Here is a 15,814-nt window from a genome sequence, read left to right as displayed (position 1 = left end):
CAATATTGGGAGTCTCCAAAGCACAACAATAGATGTCATTCCCTCCTAAAGGAGATAAAAAAAATGCAGTAAAAAAATGAGCAAAATATATATTTAAATATCATTAATGAAAAAATTATCACTTATAATTATCAAAATAACTTACAGTCAAAAAGAGAAAAATTGAAACATAAATCGGAGAAAAAGAAAAAAACAACAATAATACATCTCGGAAAAATTGAAACATAATCTCGTGATTTTTTTAATACATCTTATCAATTCTGCTATCATCTGTATTTACCAGGTTAAAGTAGTTCAGTAGGTCCAAATGAAATAGCTTTGTTGCAATTTGTGAATTCGGTGAATTTCAAGTCTTCAAAAAAGTTTTCAAAGTCGGAAAAATTAAAAGTAAAAATAAGAAATAATGCTCTCAAAACCATTTCTAAACTTTAGATCTTCAATTTTTGAATAGTTAGTTAATAGGAGAAGCTTGTTTTCTATTTGATAACTCTGTTCTAAAATTTTATTTAGGAAAAATTCTTCAAACTTAGTTTATGTTCCCTTAATGATAGGTTTGATCTGCTGTTGTAAGTATTTGAAGACTGCTTTTCATTTATGTGTTCATTGTTACCCTCCTGGCCCGTACGCTTCATATAAGTATCCGTAAGATCGAGCATGGAGTCATGTCCACAAAGGAGCACAACTCCACAATACATGGGATCATGATCCTTCATGGACATGACTCCACATTATTCAATAAGCAACTTTGGTGAATATACTAAAACAGCCAATAATAATGCAGAGGTTTCATACACAAACTACATCAGTCAACTCAGTAACCAATAAAATTAGTATTTGATAATATTCATACATTATATGTGTGTGTAATATTCCTTGAATCATTATTTTATATTAATTTCTTCAGAATTACATAAGTAATTATATTTCATATTTCTCCATTTAAATATATATTATATGTGTATTTATGTAGATATAAATAAAGAATCATCCTTTATTATACCTCATATATATTCGGTATTTATCTACAATGATTTGTCAAATAAGGTTTTATCCAACTGAAGCTACAAAACATCAACAAATCTATCAGTAAGTGATGGCATCTTTTGTGTTCCTTGCAGATGCTGAGGGTTCAGACTATGAAAACAAAAGTAGAATTAGATGGAAGGTATGACATTTGCCCCTTTGTTATCCATTTATCTTCTATGAAATATGCTAAAAAATTAAAGACTAATGTAGCTAAGCAGCTTCACAAGACGGAAGAGCCGAAGAGTATACGAATGTTCCACAACTTTACCTAGAAGAATCAAATTACTAGAAGTTTTGTCCTCCTCAGTTATCTCATATATGCTGGGAAAAGTACAGAATATTCCTGACATTTTATTTTTTCAGTTGTTGCAGTCTACTACATTGTTAGATACTTAGATGTTTCTGAGAACTGTATGAGAGAACTAATGTTAAAAGCTCAAGTAATTGTTTCCATAGACTTATGACAATGCCCCAAAGTAATTTTACCTGGAAGCTTTTTCTTTATATGTATAGTTCTTAACAGCAAGGAGCTGTGGGTTTCTTTTTTTCTTTTTATGGCAAAAATAAATCCAAACAAGTTGAGCCACACCATGAGTAGTATTTAGCTCAGATGGGAACTTATGCACAGATTTGAACATGTTGAAAGAGTTGATGTTGTTCAAGCTATATTCTATTTTGCATTGTACTTCTAAACTAATGGTGGAAGTGTGTAATTAACTAAATAAGACTAATGAAGTGTAGATATGCATTAGTGATTTCAACTTATCTTCCATCTCATCCTTATAAAAGGATGTTTTTGTAAGTAAAACTGATATTTTGGGAGGTTAGGTTTTTGGCTAAGTATAAAGATAGGAGCAAGATATAAAGATTGTACATACTGAATATAGTAAATTTCCATGCAGCTATGAGTAACATCAGATATGGAGGTTTCCTTGTAAGTTTCTGGAATTAGTGGAAAACTAATTTGAAGGTATAATTATTGTGTGATTTATCTAAAGTTGTTTTTAGTAGAAAATAAATGTGATGAGGTGGGAAAAAAATGGCACCTAGGAAGGGAAAAATTGCTGACTAATTTTTAAGGATATCTTAAATTTTGTGAAGAAAATTGCAGGTTAGTTTTTAGAGAATCACGGGTATTTTCAACATGAAAATCACAGCTTTTTAATTGTGGAAATTGCAGAAGATTTTCATAGTTAATGGTTTTCCGCAAAACAAAAGTGCTAGAGTTTGAACAAAAAGAACCAAGGTCTATAAGTTGTACAGAACAGGAGGGTTTTGGAACTCACAGGCTAGGGCTTACCAGCGGCAACTAGGATTGTAGGCCAGGTAGGTTTTTTGAGAAGTTTTTTTCATTTCTAGAACTAGGGATTTTGTTTTGAACGAAAATACATTATTTAAATGGCATAATCAAGCATCAAGGTTGAGGATAGATGAGTTGTCTATTAAATTCCCTATCTTGGAAAGTCAAGGTATCTTTGTTCCTGGAAGAAAATGGTACTTAAGAAATCATAAAGAATGTGATGCCTACACAAGTAGATGCTCGGCAACTAGCAGCTCACAAGAAGAAAGAAATTAAAGCCAAGCAGATTATCATGGATGTGGTGAAGGTTCATTCAATTCCCCATTTATCATAAAAGAAAATAAGAAAAGAAATGTTTGATGCTTTGTTCAGTCTTTTCCAAAATGAAAACATATATACAAAAATAATATTGAAAACAAACTTCCTTCCTTCAAAGGAAAATGGGACGACTCTATCAAAGAGTAAACTTGAATGCACTCAAACGCCAACAAGAAGGGTGTCGACAAGAATTTAGGCCTCTACGAACATGGGAAGGGAAGTAAACAATAACGGAACTAGAAGGGTAAGCAAAGGATGATGAAGGACCATCAAATGTTTCAATTGTCATACGGTTGGCCATTATGCATTACGATATCTAAAGGGAGAAGAAAGCATAGCTCAAGCAAGTAGCAACCTCCAATAGGATTCGTATGAATAAGATTGCACTCAATTTGAGAAAGATTTCTAAATAAATTCATCTTTCTATCAGCACCACTAGGAATGCTTGGTATGTATGGGGCCACTTGACCCGTGACATCATCCCTCGAGTATTTTCCAAATTAAAGAAATGTAACTCTATAGTTAAGGTTGAGCTTGATAATGATGCCAAGCATCCAATGGTAATTAGTAATTTTGTTTCAGCTAAAAGTTCCTGATCTCAAGAAGAATTTGGTTTTAGTTTCAATTTTGGAGCCAAAGGGCTTTATAATAAAATTCAAGGATCAACAAGTTCTTCTCAGGCCTAAAGTTTAGTGTAGTTACAACATATAAGGATTGGAGAAGGCAATCTATATTGGTACAGGTTGAACCAATCCAAGCTTGAATTCATAACAGGGACATCATCATAAAGCACTACCTATTTGAGGGGGATAATCACAAGATTTCCAATGTTCAATATTAAAATAGGAAATGTATGTAAAGGGTGCACACATGGCATGCACGTCAAAGCCGCCTTCCCAAAAACAACAATATATGTCTAAGGATATTCTAGACTTAGTGAATTCAAACATGTGTGAACTGATGTCAGCAGGATCAATTTTGTAGGAAGCATGTATCATGTTTCCCTAAAATTGATTTCTCTCTCACAACAAAGATCTACTTCTTAAAGACCAAGATGAGGTCTTTGGTATGTTCTAAGAGTTTAGAGCTCTAGTTAAATATCAAGGAAGAAGATCAAGGTCTTGTGATTGAACAATCAGGGAGAGAAGACATCCACAAAGTTTACGGTTTTCGGCAAGAAAGAAGAAATGAAAAGAGAATTTATAGTTCCACATAACTGACAAAAGAATGGAATTGCAAAGCAGTAGAATTAATCCATTATTTAATTGATAAGGCCATCATTTATAGTGTTCCCCAAAAACCCTAGCATTCCTAGAATGGTGACGTCCCCACGTCCCCAAGACATGGGGACGTATTCCCCAAGTATCCAATTGTGTCGCCCATCAGTACTACTCACCACCAAGATGTAGGGACATCAAAGGGGACATTAAGCATCGTCCAAACATCTAGGCAACCCCCATCAATGAACACGTTTAGGCATTTGTCTTAAAAAAATCATTTTTTTATTTCTTTTTTGGTTCAATGCTAATCATTGTAAACAACTTTATTATATTTTTTATTTAATAGAAATCTTCCATTTGTCAACACAACAATTTAAAATTTTATTGAGTATTCTAATTTCTTATTAATAATTCATTATTTGAAACATCAATGTTCAATGTACAATTTTCAAGTATTTACTATTTAAGATTTGGCATTTGTAATTTTGTTATTTTACTTCGTAACAATCTTATACATCTTTCCATAACTAGCAATTTTAAGTCCCCAAATTCAGGCCCTTTGCCACACATCCCTGAAATCCATCTCCTTTTTCCCCATCCTAGACTACTCACCACCAAGATGTAGGGACGTCAAAGGGGACATTAAGCATCACGCAAACATCTAGGCAGCCCCCATGAATGAACACTTTTAGGCATAGTCTTAAAAAAACATTTTTTATTTCTTTTTTGGTTCAATGCTAATCATTGTAAACAACTTTATGTTTTTATTTATTTAATAGAAACCTTCCATTTGTCGACACAACAATTTAAAATGTTATTGAGTATTCTAATTTCTTATTAATAATTCAATATTTGAAACATCAATGTTCAGTGTACAATTTTCAACTATTTACTATTTAAGATTTGGCATTTGCAATTTTGCTATTTTACTTCGTAACAATCTTATACATCTTTCCATAACTAGCAATTTTAAGTCCCCAAATTGAGGCCCTTTGCCACACATCCCAGAAACCCATCTCCTCTTTCCCCATCCCTGACATTGGTGTAACTATGATATTTTACGACCTGGACTTGCCCAAGTTTTTTCTGCCAAAAGCATGTCTCGCAGCATTATGCATCCAAAACAAGTGTCCTCACAAGTTCTTCATGTACAAGACACCAATAAAGCCATCTAATCATATGAAGCCAAAGGTGAGCCCTTTCATTTGGAAACTTCAAGCGAGAAGGGTTTATCTTTGGGTTATAATTAGACTTGAAAGGCCTGCAAGGTCTTTATTCCAAAGCAAAGGAAAGTAGCATTTAATAAAGATGTGAAGTTTTAGGAAGACATTATATCAAGAGACTCATGATATACTAACGGAGGATGAGGAGCAAAAAAATTTGAAGGCTAGGCCTAGGTCTCCAAAGACTCTAGTAGCTTCTAGCTTAAGACAGCAATTTTCATGGGAGGCAAGAGAGACTTCAATGCCTTCTAGCTCTCTCATAAGTCCTCACTGGATCATTTCACCATTGATGGATGCTCAAGAGAATGTTGAGGCACCTTAAAAAAATTAAAGGAGAGCGGACCTCCAAATAAGTTTCCAAACTACAAAGCATTCATGCCCAGCGTTATTAAGCCTTTCATTTTCCAAGAAGCAAGATATCACCATTAAGCTAATAAATTGATGGGGAAATCTTCCTTGCTAAGAGAAAATGTTGAGTTTTTAGCTCTTAATAGGAACTTCCACAAAAATTTAGTGTGATTCATTTTGTTCTATTTAGCATTTCACTTTTGATCCATGTGACCCAAGGCCGCGTTTCCGGCAAAATTTGACCCATCCCAATTTTCGAGATGTCCCAAAAACTAGGAAACTTTTGGAAACCTTTCCCTTGACCGTCCCATAAAATTATTGTTTCAGTTTTGATAATGTGTTTGATTTACACTCTTATGTGAACTCTAAAGTTAAATTATTTAACACAAGCATTCTATGTTAAGGTCATATAATTATTAATTTATATAAGCATGCTTTATTCATGTTTTTGCATGAATATTTAAAATCTTCCTAGATATTTAAAATTTTCCCTATATTTTATATGGCTGTTCCAATTGCCATCCCCTGTCGTCCCCTGCTCCTGCTCCAAGGAAGAAAAATTTGTCTTGAAAACCCATTTCCCCATCCTCTCGTCCCGGAAACTTTGGGTAACATAGCTTTTGATGTAAAAGTGAAAAAAAAAAGTATTCTACTGAATAAGTTTAATAAGTGTACATATGCATTACTGACTTAGATGTATCTTCCATCTTGTCCTTATATACTATAATGATGATTTTTGGAAGATTCACTTTTACCTAAATTAGCAAACATTAGGAGCAGGAGAGAAATATTGAACGAATTGAATACAACAAATTTTCCAACAAAAGTGAGTAACATCACTTGTGGAGATTCCCTTGTTAGTTTTTATAAGGAATGGAAGACTGATATGAAGGTGTAATTATGGTACAAAGAGGGACAGGAACACATTTCAGAAATGTGGTACAAAGGGCCTACATCTGGGGGCAGAGACAAGACCACAAGGATAAGGCAGTAGAGCAGGGGTAGGGAGTTGACATTGATATACGAATTGTGGTGAATTGAAACCTCCAAGGCAAAATCTGCAATATAACATCTCTGTGAATGCCCCATGAAAGCCAAATAGTAGCGCCATTGAAGAGTGGGTGTCTTGGAGCTTTTTTTGGGAGAACATATCCACATGGAACAGTGGATTTATTAGATCTTAATTACCATTAGGAAATAACCACCAAGGTTTTTAATTTTTTCGTATCTACCCAAAAGGTTCAAGTGTTAGCCAACCCTAGCAACCTGGGCATATATAACACATCATTTATAAATTTTAATCTTATGGTAGGGCAATATATGGATGCAAACTGGTACCAGAATCTCAAAAATTCACAGGCAAAGAAATTTTTCCTGAGTTGCCAGTTCAGATTTGGGTATGGATTTGAGTTCAAAATTCATTCAAAAAAAATTGGGGGTGTTTGAATTTGTTTTGAGATCGTCTGTACAAAAACATATTTTTTTTCAATACACACACACCACTATGCTTATACTAAAGCAACACAGCAAATTACAATACCATAAATATTAGAGTTCTATTCTAAATTGTTAAATTTCAGAACCATAAATAAATAATGCAACAACTAAAATCAAAAAACTCAGAAAACACAAAAAATACTAAGGATTTATCCTGGGAAAAAACCTCCTCTCCCAGGGAAACAACTCATCCCACCAAATCTTGAGTCTTTATAGAGTTCTCAAACAATTGCACCGATTACAATCTTATGATTGTTGTTACTCAACAATCAATCACTTGGCCTTAACAAAATATACAGGAATCTCTAATGGAGAGAAAACTGATTATGCAATCACATAGCACAATAATGGATCATACACAAGTTGTGATTATCTGTGCACAACTGAATTCTCAGAATAATATAAAATATCATAAAATGACAATATTTAGAATATGCCTAACTTCACCGTCCTTGAAAAGACACCTGAAGGTTATAATAAATGTTTCATAATGCAAGACGAACTGAGAAGGACCAAAAAGATTCATCATAATGAATTGACCTTAACAAGAAATAAAGACTCTAAAAGCTATGTTACAAAACAGTAGCAAGAAATTACAACACAAGCAAAAAGAGGATACTAGCTATGTAATCACATGGAGAGCATGAAGACCTAGCAAAGATGGAGCCAAAACATAATGCTTGTGAAGTCCAACTAGACAAAAACACCCAAAATTAAGAAGACATAGAACCCAACAGCAAGCATGAAACATATGATGACACGTTCACAGTACAAGAACAAAGGCAAGTGTGAAAGGTAACGAACACAAAAGGAACTCCTGCAGCAGCTTGAACTGGAGTGACATAGATGGCAACAGATCTATATCGTTGCTACTAAAACATTTAACACTCCCTCTTAGCAACGAAGAGATTTTTAGTTTGTCATCTCATGACAAGTGCAAGAAGGTTCATCCAAAAACAAAGTCAACAAAAATCTCATCATAGATTTCTAAATAAAAATATTATCTCGACATAACAATATTCACCATAACTACTCGTAGAGAAGAATAAAAAATCAGAAAAATAAAGTCATGGAGTCACAAATATGACTTCCACCATAGCTACTCGTAGAGGGTGGCAAAGGGGATTTCACCTCAAACTTCTCTCACATAGAAAAAATTATTAACAAGGGATATCACCTCAAACTTCTCCCATAAAAAAGAACTCATTAACATATGCAAGGGATCAATGAAGCTAAGACTTTATCAGCAAGAGCATCATTCTCCACTATACCAAGCATAACCACATCAAAATTAGAAGTGGCTTGGTGAGAATGTCCACAGCCTACTCCTTTGTAGAAATGTACTTGAGCTCAATTGCTTTCCTTTAAACCACATTCCTCAAAAAATAATTTAATTTGCACATGTTTGGTTCTATCATTAAACACTAGATTAATCAAAAGCTTCACACAACTTTGGTTATCACACATAATCACTGTAGATTCCAAAGACTGCTCAAACAAACCTGCAAGCAATTTTCGAAGCCACACAGCTCCTCTTGCAACCACACAAGCTGCAACATGTTCTACTTCAGCTATACTCTGAGTAACAGAAGATTGTTTCTTGCTACACCAAGAAATCATGGCTAAACCTAGGCTGAAATAACATATTGAGGTACTCTTCCTGTCAGGCACACACACACCCTGCCCAATCTGAACCAAAGAACCCCTGAAAAGTTCAGCTCTACACACGAGAATATTTCAAGCCGTATCCCACAATACCATAGCATATGTTAGGCCTTGTGTTTACCAAATACATCAAAGAGCCAATTAACTACCTGTACAAAGTAGGATCAACTAAATTTGAACTAGCTACATCATCATGTAACTTTTTCAGATTTGCTTCTATAGGAGTCGTCAGAGATTTACACTCTAAAATGTGAAATCTTTTCAAAATATCAATTGCATATTTACCTTGACTCAAAGTGATTTCATTTGGTCTTTGCCATACCTCAAGCCTAAGGAAATAATGCAACAAACCAAGATCTTTCATTTCAAATTCTGAAGCTAACCCCTTACATTTGACAATGAGATCATCATCACCAATGAAAAACAAATCATCAACAAAAAGCACAAAAATCAGCACTTTGACATCATTTAATGTGGATCAACATCGTTCTTTTGGAAGCCAAAACTCAAAAGATACTGCTCAATTCTCTCATACCAAGCATGGGGAGTTTGCTTAAGCCCATAAAACGCCTTTTTCAGCTTGCACATGAGACTCCCTATCATGAATCATAGAGCCCTCTAGCTGCTCGATGTATACTTCCTCTTCAATTACCCCATTTAAGAAGGTTGTTTTCACGTCTGTTTGATGAAGTTTCCAACCCTTTACTACTGCAATAGCTATGATGGTTCCTATAAAAGTGTAACGAGCTACTGGTGCAAAAGTATATTCATGGTCTATGGCTTCTTGTCAAAAAAACTCTACCTACAAATCTGGCCTTATGGTTTTTATAAATTCCATCAGCTGCATGTTTAATTTTAAACAAACACTTAGAAGAAACAATTGATTTACCTTTGGTTCATAGAACAATGTCCCACACATCATCATTTATGATGGATTGATACTCCTCATCCTGGCATCCTTCCACACATGCTGATTTGAAGCTTCTTCAACAGTAGACGGCTCAAATGCTATAATGTGACTCGTCGAAGTTACATAACCAACAAACTTATGAGGCATTTTACACTCTCTGGAGGTACCACAAGGGGCTGCATACTTTTAAACCTCTTCCATAGTGTTCCTGGCCCACAATGGCCTTTTCTTATTGGCTGAAGTACTATTGGGACATGCTAAAGCATCAATAGAATCAACTAGATCAGCAGAATCATCAAGATTTGTAATCTCCCTCTCAGTCTTTGAAGATAGATCCGGATCAGCCATATCCATATCTTGAGGATGCTTAAAGTCTTCTCTATCAGATTCCATGTTAGATACTTTGGATTTCTTACAAGCTACATCTTCACCAAAAGAAACATCCCTACTTATTCCAATTTGCTTTTGACCTAGATTGTTAGATTCTATATGCTTTTGCAGATTCAATGGAAACAACAAGGATGCCTCTCTTTCCTATGGGTCTAACTTTGACATTCTCTCTCTTGGAACATGTATGTAACAAGGCATCCAAAAAATTTGCAATAACTAATATCTAGTTTGACACCTGTAAAAGCTTCTTCTGGAGTCATTTGGTCTAGAAATTGATGAGGATTACAAATCTGAATGTGAATTGCTGTCCTGCAAGCCTCAACCCATTAAAAGGTTTGAAGGCTTTGATCATGAATCACAACCATGATCAAAGCCTTCACTGCCTCAACGATTGTCCTATTCTTTCTTTCAACTACACCATTTTGTTAAGGATTATAAGGTACACAGAACTCCCTCTTAATCCCAACTTCAACACAAAAGTTATGAAAGATACCAAAAACATATTCTCCTCCATTATTAGACTTTAAAATCTTAATCTTCTTGTTAGATGAGATTTCAACAAGTGCTTTGAATTCTTTATATCAGGACAGCAATTCATCAGATTCTTTAGACTTAAGGAAATAAATCCAACACTTACGAGAAAAGTCATCCATAAAGGTAACATAATACCAAAAACCGCTAAGAGAAGCAATAGATATAGGACCACATAAATCACAATGAATTAACTCTAGGATTTCTTTTGCTCTACTTTCACTAATATGAAAAGTACATTTAATGTTTTTACCAAGTGCATCCTTTGCAGACACCACCATGATTTTGGTTGAGCTTCTGAAGAGCAACCACAACCTTCTCCATAGAAGATAAAACTTTGAAATTTTCATGTCCAATTCTTTTGTGTCAAAGTTCACCTAAACTGAAAGTATCATGAGTTAAAGCTTGAATAGGACGAGCTGAAAGCTTGAAAAGATTGTCATGATGAACTACAATCTCACGAGCAGATCGAATGTCGGAGTTCTTCCATGCAAATACTTTTCCATCAGCAAAAGCAACATGATAACCTTTGTCTTCTAATGCCAATATGGAAATCAGATTCCTCTTGATGCCAAGAATATAGAGGACATCACTCGAGTGTAGAGGAATTCTGGAATCAAGCTGAAAGAAAGTAGAACCTGCACCCTTCACAGAATAACATGCATCATCACCAGTAACAACTTGAAGATGAGAATATTTTTCTTTCAGGTTGAAGAAGTGCTCTTAGTAACCCATAATATGACGAGATGCTCCACTATTAATCAGCCATGTATCGTTGTTTGTAAGAACATTACTACATACTGCAGAAATAAATAAAAATCCTTTGGATTTTCATTTGACCCTCTTTGAGGAGAAGAATTTTCTACATTTGCAGCAGCTGCTTGAGGCTTTGGTCTAGACGTTAAATCCCAAGCAAAGTGACCAAATTTGTCACATCTAAAGCACTAAATCTTAGAGAAATTACTTTTCTTTCCTTTTCTTTTTGAGGTGTGGGCTGAAGTACATGACGTCTTCATGATGATTTCTAAATCCATTATGTCTAGCTTATAATCTGCATTCTTCTTGAATGCAATCAACTCTCAATTTGTCAAATTTAGAAAGCTCATCTCTCTTGTTGACACCTTGGATAATGGAACCCCAAGAGTGGGGAAGTCCATTCATCACAAGCATAACTAAATCCTTATCTGCAAAAGTTTCTCCAATTACACTAAGTTGGTCCTTTTAACTCTGTAATCTTCATTAAATATGAAACAATTGATTTATCTCTAGTCATTTTGATACGCAAAAGTTGACATCTTAGAGCTAGAGCTCTATTGGTGTTGTTGAATTCATAAAAGTCCTTGAGAGTCTGAAACATTTCTTTGGCTGGACCCATTTTTGATAATGGTAATCAGGTGATCATTAACCGAAACAATCAAACTAAAAGTATAGCTAATGACACAAGTGAAATTTAATACTTCTGGTTCTGGATCGTTTCCCTAGACCTGCTTCGATACATTGTCAATTTTCAAAACCAGAAATAAATAATGCAACAACTGAAATCAAAAACTTAGAAAACACAAAAAATACTATGAATTTATCCAAGGAAAACCCTCCTCTCTAAGGGAAACAATCCAGCCCACAAAATCTTGGGTCTTTATTGAGTTCTCAAACAAATGCACAAGTTACAATCTTCAGATTGTTGATACTCAACAATCAATCACTTAGACTTAACCAAAATCTCCAAGTATCTCTAATAGAGAGAAAACTAATTATACAAAGCATGATAATGAATCATACACAAGTTGTAGTTATCTCTGCACAAGTGAATTCTCAAAATAATAGAAATATCATCGAATGATAACATTCAAAATATACCTAGCTTCACCATCCCTGAAAAGACATAGGAAGGTTATAATAAATGTTCTATAATGCAAGAGGAACTGAGAGACCAAAACGATTTATCATAATGAATCGACATTGGCAAGAAGATATCATTGCGAATAGTAATTGATGGAAAAAGAAAACTGCCGATAATTATGCAAACGGTAAAGACTCTTGAAGCCATGATACAAAACAAAGTCAAAAACACCCAGAATTAAGAAGAGATGGAACCCAACACCAAGCATGAAACATGTGAGGTATTACAATAATAGATAAACGTCTATTATTAGTTGATGGTAATCTATTTGTAATCTGTAATAAATATTAGAATGTTTCTAAGATTTAGTTAGTTGTAGTTATCCGTTATAGCTTTTTTAGCTTTCTTTCAGCTAGAATAGAATGTTTCTATTATTTACGATCGTTTCCTACGGAAACATCATTTTATTCTTTTGTATATATAGACCTCTCGGTCTCTGTTAATAACAAGCAAATATTTACCAATTACTTTGTAATATGGTATAAGAGCCAATGCGTTAAATTTTTTGAAAGTCATAATTTCTTTGCCGAAATTATCATATTCTTATGTTTGTAATTATTTTTCATGATTTTTTGCTTCGAAGAGCATTGGTTCGCATAAGTTTTTTTCCATCTAAAAATTGAAATTTCTAAATTGGAAAAACGCAACTCTTTTTCTACCCCAAATCGCACTTGATATACTGCTCGGCTAGGGTTTCTTTCTTGTCTATCACGATTTCTTTGGGGTAAATCACACACATTCACAAATCGCTACATTTATCAATAAAAATACCCTTTTTTTATTGGTGTCTCTTTTTCTGCAAATCGTGTTTGCTCTGTCACGTTTGGTCATTTTTTTCATGCGATCTTCCGCTCTGCTTCTGTCTGCAAAAACCTCCATCCAACACCATTGGTCCTAGGAGTATAGTTTCACAGCAAATTGTGGCTGCTAGGAGTTCTTTTGTGACATTTTTTGTCATCATTTTTGCCTCATTCGCACTCCTATACACTGCAAAATCTGTCAAGTTTTTGGAAAAATACTCACCTACAGCGATGTCTCTGCAAGGAAGCTCCATTTTTTTGGAAAAATCAGTCGTTCTTTTCTTGCAAACTCCATTTTTTTGCCTCATTCGCACTCATATACACTACAAAATCTGTCAAGTTTTTGGAAAAATACTCACCTACAACGATGTCTCTGCAAGGAAGCTCCATTTTTTTTTGGAAAAATCAGTCGTTCTTTTCTTGTGAACTCCATTTTTTGCGAATTTGACCTTCAATGGTTGTGGACTAGGGTTTTCTTTGAAACCCTAATTTCTAAGCTCGCAAAAAAAATTGATTCCAAATTCTTCATAGATTTTTCAAGAGCTCAACTAGGTTGTTGTCAGATTTTTCTGGGTGCCTCAATTTTTGAGCCAACAAATCCAAAAACTGACAACACTTTCTTTCTAGGTTTTTCGAGCTCTCTTCTAGGTCATCCTTCAAATTTCTAGGTCTTCCATTTTTCTTGCTTCGAAGAATGTGCCTTCACAGATATTCACATTTTTTGTTGAAAAACATGTCATGGCATCTCTGACAAACATTATGCTCAAGAACAACTCAAATTTCAATGGTCGAAATTATGGTACTTGGAAGCAGTGGACCATAGCAATTTTTTAACATTGGAATACCGATCAAATTGTTCTGGGTGTTACGAAGCGTCCGACTGCTCCAAGTATTGATCAAGATTCATGAGATTTGAATAATCGAGAGGTGGTGATGCTTCTCAAATTATCCGTAGCTAATGATTAGGTCTCTCAGATTCCTTCCGGCAAGACAACTATCGAGATATGGGCACATCTCAAAGGTCTTCATGAGACTTCTGAAAAAAGCAGAGCTTTCTTCTTGAGAAACACTTTGCTTTCTATTATCATGTATGAGCGAACCTCGCTCCAAGCTCACTTGAATAGGATTCAAGAAATCCATGATTAGTTGCTTGTTATCGATTGCAAGATGGGAGAAGAGGACATTGCAGTTATCACTCTTCAGAGTTTACCAAAGTCCTACAAGCATTTTATCGAGACTCTCAACATCACGTCTTCTGGTGTTGATCTGAAGTTCATTGATCTCTACACACTTCTACTTCAGCAAGATCGGTGGAAACAACAGTTCAGTAGCAATTCCAACTCCACCTCCACAGAGCAAGCCTTTGCTGTTAAATCCTTTCAGAAGGATAAAGGCAAGTTTCGACAATCATCTCAACAGAAGTCTTCTGCTCCAACTTCAAACGGCTCCCAGAAGAAGAACATTCAATGCAACTATTACCACAAGTTTGGTCACATGAAGATTGAATGTCGGAAATGCTTAGCTGCCCAATCTAAGCAATTAGGTTCACAACCCAAAGCGAACAGTGCAGAGCACACTAAACAAACAAAATTTGCCTTTTACATCTTCGTGGCTAAAAGACCTGTAGATCATGTGAAGTCGTCTGCTTAGTACATTGATTCAGGTGCCTCTCGTCATTTCACTCACCGCAAAGACTAGTTTACTAACTACCAACCTTATTCAAATTATGTTATTTTTTGTGGTGGAGAAGAGTACAACGTTGTCGACAAAAACAACATTCAAATTTAGTCTGCTGAGAGGAATCTCATTTTCTTTGATGTGTACTATGTTCCAAGGATGGAACTAGATCTACTCTCAATCAATTAGTTGTTGCGGCATTCTCCACACTTGGATGTCACCTTCAATTCACATTAGTGTACCATCACTGATTAGGCACCTCAATCCACTGTTGCAGTGGGTCTTGAGGATCATGGTCTTTTTCGACATACTAATTCTGGTGAGTCTCGGAACTTAGCTATCACTACTCGACGGTCTTTTGTTAGCGCACTTTGGCATCAATGATATGAGCACTTAAATGTGCATTATCTCTCTCAGCTTGCTCGGGATGAGCTTGTCCTTGGATTTCCAGAGATTCAAACTCAGTAGCTTGAAGTTTGTGATGCATGCCACGCTGGGAAGCAACATTGCACATCTTTTACAAGTGGTGATTCATGGTGCGCTTCTTAGGTACTTCAACTTGTTCATGTCGATATTTGCGGCCCTATGGCCACTCCTATTCTTGGGTCCAAGTATTTTCTATTGGTCGTTGATGATTTCAATAGAAAAATGTGGGTGTATTTTCTTAAAAAGAAATCAGACTATTTTTCAACTAAAGGTTTAAACTTTTGAAATACAAGACATGCATCTGATTTCTCTTTAAGAAAATACACGGGGATGCGTCCCCCCCCCCCCAAAAAAACTGGGTTATGTCGAAGACGAGGATGTCCCCGGGACGGGAGGACGGCATCTCAGCGTTTCAAGCGGCGCCACTGCCGCCACCGGCAAGCAAAAGAGGGACATTAAAAGTTAAAAAGTTTAAGGCATTTTTATAATGTTTTAATGTTTCTACTTTTATGATATTGGGTTGTGAGGCCCATTCCTTCCTCCTTTGTTGAAAAGCCATTTATTCTTCATTTTTATTCACATT

General features: G+C 35.2%; 1 protein-coding gene across 4 annotated transcripts in view; it reads right to left on the bottom strand.

The window, feature by feature from the left end:
• LOC149556303 (uncharacterized) overlaps positions 1–15,814 on the bottom strand; it is a 70,822-nt gene that overhangs the window by 41,027 nt on the left and 13,981 nt on the right. The window lies entirely within an intron of this gene.

This window comes from Cupressus sempervirens, chromosome 5 (assembly GCF_028749045.1).
Source record: "Cupressus sempervirens isolate cs-2001-9-10 chromosome 5, ASM2874904v1, whole genome shotgun sequence".
NCBI classification, from domain to species: Eukaryota; Viridiplantae; Streptophyta; class Pinopsida; order Cupressales; family Cupressaceae; genus Cupressus; species Cupressus sempervirens.
The sequence above is the reverse complement of the archived record's forward strand: the minus strand, read 5'-3'. Positions and strand labels throughout refer to the sequence as shown.